Source organism: Eumetopias jubatus, unplaced genomic scaffold (genome assembly GCF_037043125.1).
Source record: "Eumetopias jubatus isolate StellerSeaLion01/CBP00866 unplaced genomic scaffold, mEumJub1_p1.0 scaffold_190, whole genome shotgun sequence".
Classification (NCBI taxonomy): domain Eukaryota; kingdom Metazoa; phylum Chordata; class Mammalia; order Carnivora; family Otariidae; genus Eumetopias; species Eumetopias jubatus.
This window is the reverse complement of record NW_028274996.1, coordinates 124633-133358: the sequence shown is the minus strand read 5'-3', so window position 1 is coordinate 133358 and position 8726 is coordinate 124633.

The following is an 8726-nucleotide window of genomic DNA, read 5'->3' as shown; positions in this document are numbered from 1 at the left end:
ACCCCTTGCCCCAGAAATGAGGAAAGCTCCCTCCCAAACCTCAAGCCATGCCTACACACAATAATTTGAGCACATTCAGACGCCCTAGACTTCCTGATGTCAACATTGCTCTGAAGCAAATTACAAGGGGCCCTGTGGAACAATCTAGCTAAGAGTTGCAGAGACTCGTTCAGCCTCCCCTGTTTCAATAAGAAACTATTGTTCTGAGAACACTGGCTCTCGAATTCCTCCAGGAAGAATGTAGGTTGAAAAAAAAGAGCTCAGGGATGTATATGTAGTTATACATGTCAAATGGCAATGGAATAAATTTGGGTTGAATATGGCTAACTTAATTTCTCCTTGCCCCAGAAATGGCACCAGACCCCTCCAAATCCTCCGGCCCAATCTAAACTGGTGGGCACCTTCAAAATATCCTTGGTTTCATGATGTTCAGAGTTCTGAAACTTGACCTCAAGGGACCCTGTTGTCCTAGGTATGCCACAGTCCCAAGAACTCTGCCACACTCCCTAGATTAAAGCAGAAAATATGGTTCTGAGACAATTCTTCTGAAAATGGCCCCCTAGATTGAATCGATTTTGAAAAAAGAGCAAATAAATGGAAATGGACACATGGAGGGCCATGCATAATCCATCTAATCTTAAGAATGAAAGCTTCATGGAGATGAGAATGGGTAGTATTGGGAACGACGTGGATAGAACAATGTCCTAACAATCTGGCCATTTTAGGATTAAGAAACTACAGGGGTCTTGGGCCAAGGGAAAACTTCATGGATACATCTGAGAACTGAGTAAAAAAGAGGCCTTCATCCTTTTTTTTAAGATTTCTTTTATTCATTAGAGAGAGAGAGCACACAAGCAGGAGGAGAGGCAGCGGGAAAGAGAGAAGCAGACTCCTAACTGAGCGCAAACGTCATCTGTTGTGTGTTTTTGTGGAAGCATGAGCAACAGGACCTAGACGTGACCCTGACCGAGACAGAGGCCTGTTGTAAGGAAGGCGGCTCTCGACTCACCTCTTCCCTTAGGAGGTTAGCACTGCTGTACCCTGTGGGCCGGGCTGCCGAGGTACCCGGACACTATCACAAAGAATTCCAGCTGGAGAATTACCAAACTCTGGCTAACATTGCTCCTCTTGAAGGTGGAGGCACAGTGGTTAACAGGGTTCGTGCATGAGAGCCCGGGGAACGGGTCCCGTCCGTGAAACTGAGGGAGAAACAGGATCGTGCAGAAGGCAGCTCTCACTCCCCTCTTGTCCCATGAGGCTGGTCGTGAGGCCTCGTGTGTGCTTGCAGGCCGAAAGGAAGCCACCTCCCTTGAAAAGGCAACACTGTGGAGAACCCCGTTCTGCGCTTCAGTGGCCTTCCCTGAGACTGGAGGCGTTTGGCCGTGAGCGTGCGTGAGAGCACCTGCAAGGGCTCCTGAAACCATATGCTGAGTGAGACTCAGGATGGGGCAGAAGGCAGAAGACGCCTCGCCGCTTGTCTTCAGGAGAGCCAGCACTGCGGCCCCACTTGGCCCGGCAGTCTAATCGCTGCATACCAACCCGAAGAAACGGCAGTGTAGAAGGACCGTGTTGGATAGCGTCCCTCTTCGGGCGGTGGAAGGACTTCCCAGCGGGTGTGCGTGAGAGCTTGGGAAACGATGCCCTCGATCACTGGGCGAGAGAAACAGCTTTGTGCGGAGGCGCCCCTCGAATCAGCTCGACTTTCACAAAGCCAGCACTCCTCCTGCATGGGTGCATGGAGGCCCAAGCTCCATGGGCCTCCCTCGAAGGGACAGCCGAGAGGGGGAAACCATGCTTTAGCTCCGGCCGATCAGTAACCGGCAGGAAGCCGTACCCCGTGTGCTGCGGCTGGGAGCCCCGGGCAACGGCCTCCCTACGTAAACCCGAGGGAGAAAAAGGCCGGTGCCGAAGACACCTCTCGACTCAGCTCTCGTCTCTGGGGTTGGTACCGTTTGCCCCATGTGTGCGTGCAGGCCGAAAGCCCACCACCTACCCCGAAGGAACCGCACTGTAGAGAACGCGGGCCTCAGCTAAGCTAGCCGTTGCCAAGGGTGGAAGCCTTCTGCTGTGTGCGTGCATGAGGGCCCCGCCAGTGAGTCCAAAGCGGTGTTCTGGGTGAGACTCAGGCCACAGCAGAAGGCAGAACACGGCTCCCCACCCGTTTCAGGAAGCCAGCCCCGCGGCCCCACTTTGGCAGGCAAGTCGAACTGCTAGGGCACTAACTGGAAGCAGCAACAGTGTAGAGAAACCGTGCTTTAGCGACCGCCGCCCTCTCTGAGGGAGGAGGTCGTGTACGGTGTACCGTGGGCGAGAGCCTGGGGAACGGGTCCCTTTCGTCAGAGCGAGGGAGAAGCAGGCCGGGGCGGAGGGCCCCTCTCGGCTTGGCTCTTGCTCCCTGAAGCTAACACTACTGCTCCGTGTGTGTCTGGAACACTCAGGGCCCAACCCTGACTTGGAAGAAACAAGCCTGTAAGGAGGCCCAGCTTCCACGCACGTCGCCCCTCCACAGGGTGGCCACATTTCCAACTGTGCTTGTGTGCCAACCTGGGGAGCGGGTCCCAGCAGAATTCCAAGGGAGAAAGAAGCACTGGGCCCAAGGCACCTCTCAACTCAACCCCCCCTTTCGCGAAGCGAGGTCGTCCGCCCCCGTGTGCATTTAGTCCCAAGGGCCGACCACCTGGCGCAAAGGAACAAAGCGGCAGAGAGCCCCGTGCCTCCGCCAAGAAGGCCCTTCCTGAGTGCAAACGTCCTCTGTTGTGTGTTTTTGTGGAAGCATGAGCAACGGGACCTAGCCGTGACCCTGACCGAGGCAGAGGCCTGTTGTAAGGAAGGCTGCTCTCGACTCACCTCTTGTCTTAGGAGTTTGGCACTGCTGTACCCTGGGGCCTGGGTGCCGAGGTACCCGAGGTACACTATCACAAAGAATCCCAGCTGGAGAGTTACCAAACTCTGGTCAACATGGCTGTTCTTGGAGCTGGAGGCACAGTGGTAAGAGTGTTCGTGCATGAGAGCCCGGGGAACGGATCCCCTCTGTGAAACAGAGGGAGAAACAGGATCGTGCAGAAGGCAGCTCTCGCTCCCCTCTTGTCCCATGAGGCTAGTCGCGAGGCCTCGTGTGTGCGCGCAGGCCGAAAGGAAGCCACCTCCCTTGAAAAGGCAACACTGTGGAGAACACGTTCTGCCACTTCAGTAGCCTTCCCTGAGACTGGAGGCGTATGGCCGTGAGCGTGCATGAGAGCACTTGCAAGGGCTCCTGAAACCATATGCTGAGTGAGACTCAGGATGGGGCAGAAGGCAGAAGACGACTCGACGCTTGTCTTCAGGAGAGCCAGCACTGCGGCCCCACTTGGCCCGGCAGTCTAATCGCTAGCGTACCACCCCGAAGAAACGGCAGTGTAGAGGGACAGTGTGGTGGATAGCATCCCTCTTCCGGGCGGTGGAAGCACTTCCCAGCAGGTGTGCGTGAGAGCCTGGGAAACGATGCCCTCGATCACTGGGCGAGAGAAAAGGCTTCGTGCGGAGGCGCCCCTCGAATAAGCTCGAGTTTCACGAAGCCAGCACTCCTCCTGCATGGGTGTGTGGAGGCCCAAGCTCCAGGCGCCTCCCTCGAAGGGACAGCCCTGTGGGGGAAACCGAGCTTAAGCTCCGGCCACTCACTGGCCGGCAGGAAGCCGTATCCCATGTGCTGCGGCTGGAAACCCCGGGCGATGGCCTCCCCACGTAATCGCGAGGGAGAAAAAGGCCGGTGCCATAGACACTTCTAGACTCAGCTCTCGTCTCTGGGACTGGTACCGTTTGCCCCGTGTGTGCGTGCAGACCGAAAGCCCACCACCTACTCCGAAGGAACCGCACTGTAGAGAACGCGAGCCTCAGCTAAGCTAGCTGTTGCAGAGGGTGGAAGTCTTCTGCTGTGTGCGTGCGTGAGGGCCCCGCCAGTGAGCCCAAACCGGTGTTCTGGGTGAGACTCGGGCTGCGGCAGAAGGCAGAACACGGTTCCCGACGCGTTTCAGGAAGCCAGCCCCGCGGCCCCACTTTGGCAGGCAAGTCGAACTGCTAGGGCACTAACGGGAAGCAGCAACAGTGTAGAGAAACCGTGCTTTAGCGGCCACGGCCCTCTCTGAGGGAGGAGGCCGTATACGGTGTACCGTGGGCGAGGGCCTGGGGAACGGGTCCCTTTCGTCAGAGCGAGGGAGAAGCGCGACGGGGCGGAGGGCCACTCTCGGCACGGCAATGGCTCCCTGAAGCTAACACTACTTCTCCGCGTGTGTCCGGAACGCTCAGGTGCCAACCATGACTGTGAAGAAACAAGCGCAGCTTCCACAACAGTCGCCCCTCCACAGGGTACACACATTGCCAACTGAGTCCCAGCAGAATTCCAAGGGAGAAAGAAGCAGGGGCCCAAGGCGCCTCTAGGCTCCCCCACCTCTGTCCTGAAGCTAGGTCGCCTGGCCCTGTGTGCGTTTAGCCCGAACAGCCATCCGCCTAACGCAAAGGAACGAAAGGCCAGAGGCCCCGCGCCTCACCCAAGAAGGCCCTTCCTGAGGGCCCACTTCACCTGTGGGCTGTTTGGGTGAAAGCACGAGCAATGGAACCTAGCCGTTACTCGGACCGAGACACAGGCCTGTGAGGAAGGCTGCTCTCTCGACTCCTCTTTGTGGGAAGCGGTTAACACTGCTATGCCCTGTGGGCCTGCCCGGAGGCCTAGGTCCCTTGCCGCTCCGCCTGAAGAATCCAGGCGAAGAGTGCCAGAACTTTAGCTCAGAGCAGTGGAGAGGAACCGTGATGGATAGACAGCATCACGGCTCCGGAGGGTGGCAACGTTTTCACCGTGTCTGCGTGAGAGCCTTAGGAAACGATTCCCCGAAATCACAGGGCGAGAGAAACGGCTCCGCGCAGAGGCACCTCTCGTGCCGGCTCTCGGGTCACGAAGCCAGCACTCCTCCGGCATGGGTGCGTGTGGATCCCTGAGTTCCAGGCCCCCTCCTAAGAAGGCAGAGATCCGTGCAGATACCGTGCCTAGAGCTCCCGCCGGTCACTGGGTTAGGGGACGCCGGGTACTGGGTGCTGTGGCTGAGAGATCTGGGAACGGCCTCCCTGAGGCCCACCCGAGCGAGACAAAGGCCGGGCCCGAAGACCCACCTCTTGGCTCAGCTCTGGTCTCTAGGCCTCGTTGCATGGCCCCGTGTGTGAGTGCAGGCCGCAAACCAACCAGCTGACTCGGAGGAACCACACTGGGGAGCATCCTGGCTTCAGCCAGGATAGCCGTTGCTGAGGGTGGAAGCATTTTGCTGTGTGCCTGCGGGCGTGCGCTGCCAGCGAGTCCAAACCCATTTTCGGAGTGAGACTCAGGCGACGGGAGAAGGCGGGACACGACTCCCCACTTGTTTCATGAAGCCAGGCCCGCGGCCCCGCTTTGGCACGCAAGCCTTATGGCCAGCGTACGAACGCGGAGCAAACAGAGTGTATTGAATCGGTGCTGTAGCTACCGCCGACCTCCCTGCGTGAGGAAGCAGTGTTCGGTGTCCGTGCGCGAAAGCCTGGGGAACGGGTTCCATACGCCCGAGCGGGGTTAGAAACAGGCCATTGCGGGAGGCACCTCTCAGCTCAGCTCTTGCTACCTGGAGCTGCTAACTCGACACTGCTCCCCGTGGCTCTGGAACTCTCGGTGCTCAACTCTGCTCTGGAATAAAGAAGCCTGGGAACAAAGCACAGCTGTAGCTCCCGTCCCCTCTCCACAGAGTGCGGCCTCCTGTTCACCCGTGCTTGTGTGCCCGCCCGGGGAGTGGGTCCCTGCAGAATTCCAGGGGAGAAAGGAGCAGGGGCCCAAGGCGCCTCTCGGCTCCCCCAGCTCTGTTCTGAAGCTAGGTCGTCTGGCCCTGTGTGCGTTTAGCCAGAACTGCAATCCGCCTAACGCAAAGGACCCAAGGGCCAGAGGCCCCGCACCTCAGCCAAGAAGGCCCTTCCTGAGCGCCCAATTCACCTGTGGGCTGTTTGGGTGAAAGCACGAGCAATGAAACCTAGCCGTTACTCTGACCGAGACAGGCCTGTGAGGAAGGCTGCTCTCTCGACTCCTCTCTTGTGGGGGGCGGTGAGCACTGCTATGCCCTGTGTGCCTGCCCGGAGGCCTAGGTCCCTTGCCGCTCCGCCTGAAGAATGCAGGCGAAGAGTGGCGAACTTTAGCTCAGAGCAGTGGAGAGGAACCGTGATGGATAGACAGCATCATGGCTCCGGAGGGTGGCAACGCTTTCAGCGTGTCTGTGTGAGAGCCTTAGGAAACGATTCCCCGAAATCACAGGGCGAGAGAAACGGCTCCGCGCAGAGGCAACTTTTGTGCCGGCTCTCGGGTCACGAAGAGAGCACTCCTCCGGCATGTTTGCGTGTGGATCCCTGAGTTGCAGGCCCCTCCTTCGAAGGCAGAGATCAGTGCAGATATCGTGCCTGGAGCTCCCGCCGGTCACTGGGTTAGAGGACGCCGGGTACTGGGTGCTGTGGCTGAGAGATATGGGAACGGCCTCCATGAGGCCCACCCGAGTGAGACAAAGGACGGGGCCGAAGACCCACCTCTTGGCTCAGCTCTGGTCTCTGGGCCTCGTTGCATGGCCCCGTGTGTGAGTGCAGGCCGCAAAACAACCAGCTGACTCGGAGGAACCACACTGGGGAGCATCCTGGCTTCAGCCACGATAGCCGTTGCTGAGGGTGGAAGCATTTTGCTGTGTGCCTGCGGGCGTGCGCTGCCAGCGAGTCCAAACCCAATTTCGGAGTGAGACTCAGGCGGCGGCAGAAGGCGGGACACGACTCCCCACTTGTTTCATGAAGCCAGGCCCGCCGACCCGCTTTGGCACGCAAGCCTCATGGCCAGCGTACGAACGCGGAGGAAACAGAGAGTAGAGAATCGGTGCTGTAGCTACCGCCGACCTCCCTGCGTGAGGAAGCAGTGTTCGGTGTCCGTGCGCGAAAGCCTGGGGAACGGGTTCCATACGCCCGAGCGGGGTTAGAAACAGGCCATTGCGGGAGGCACCTCTCGGCTCAGCTCTTGCTACCTGGAGCTGCTAACTCGACACTGCACCCCGTGGCTCTGGAACATTCGGTGCTCAACCCTGTCCCGGAAGGAAGAAGCCTGGGAACAAAGCACAGCTCTAGCTCCTGTCCCCTCTCCACAGGGTACGGCCTCCTGTTCACCCGTGCTTGTGTGCCCGCCCGGGGAGTGGGTCCCAGAAGAATTCCAAGGCAGAAAGGAGCAGGGGCCCAAGGCGCCTCTCGGCTCCCCCAGCTCTGTTCTGAAGCTAGGTCGTCTGGCCCTGTGTGCGTTTAGCCAGAACTGCCATCCGCCTAACGCAAAGGAACCAAAGGCCAGAGGCCCCGCGCCTCAGCCAAGAAAGCCCTTCCTGAGCGCCCAATTCACCTGTGGGCTGTTTGGGTGAAAGAACGAGCAATGGAAACTAGCCGTTACTCTGACCGAGACACAGGCCTGTGAGGGAGGCTGCTCTCTCGACTCCTCTCTTGTGGGAGGCGGTGAGCACTGCTGTGCCCTGTGGGCCTGCCCGGAGGCCTAGGTCCCTGGCCGCTCCGCCTGAAGAATGCAGGCGAAGAGTGCCCGAACTTTAGCTCAGAGCAGTGGAGAGGAACTGTGATGGATAGACAGCATCACAGCTCCGGAGGGTGGCAACGCTTTCAGCGTGTCTGCGTGAGAGCCTTAGGAAACGATTCCCCACAATCACAGGGCGAGAGAAACGGCTCCGCGCAGAGGCACCTCTCGCGCCGGCTCTCGGGTCACGAAGCCAGCACTCCTCCAGCATGGTGCGTGTGGATCCCTGAGTTGCAGGCCCCGCCTTCGAAAGCAGAGATCCGTGCAGATACCGTGCCTGGAGCTCCCGCCGGTCACTGGGTTAGAGGACGCCGGGTACTGTGTGCTTTGGCTAAGAGCAATGGGAACGGCCTCCCTGAGGCCCACCCGAGTGAGACAAAGGCCGGGGCCGAAGACCCACCTCTTGGCTCAGCTCTGGTCTCTGGGCTTCCTTGCGTGGCCCCGTGTGTGAGTGCAGGCCGCAAACCAACCAGCTGTCTCGAAGGAACCACACTGGGGAGCATCCTGGCTTCAGCCAGGATAGCCGTTGCTGAGGGTGGACGCATTTTGCTGTGTGCCTGCGGGCGTGCGCTGCCAGCGAGTCCAAACCCGTTTTCGGAGTGAGACTCAGGCGGCGGCAGAAGGCGGGACACGACTCCCCACTTGTTTCATTAACCAGGCCCGCGGCCCCGCTTTGGCACGCAAGCCTCATGGCCAGCGTACAAACGCGGTGCAAACAGAGTGTAGAGAATCGGTGCTGTAGCTACCGACGATCTCCCTGCGGGAGGAAGCAGTGTTCGGTGTCCGGACGCGAAAGCCTGGGGAACGGGTCCCATACGCCCGAGCGGGGTTAGAAACAGGCCATTGCGGGAGGCACCTCTCGGCTCAGCTCTTGCTACCTGGAGCTGCTAACTCGACACTGCTCCCCGTGGCTCTGGAACTCTCGGTGCTCAACCCTGCCCTGGAAGGAAGAAGCTTGGGGCAAAGCACAGCTGTAGCTCCCGTCCGCTCTCCACAGAGTGGGGCCTCCTGTTCACCCGTGCTTGTGTGCCCGCCCGGGGAGTGGGTCCCAGCAGAATTCCAGGGGAGAAAGTAGCAGGGGCCCAAGGCGCCTCTCGGCTCCCCCAGCTCTGTTCTGAAGCTAGGTCGTCTGGCCCTGTGT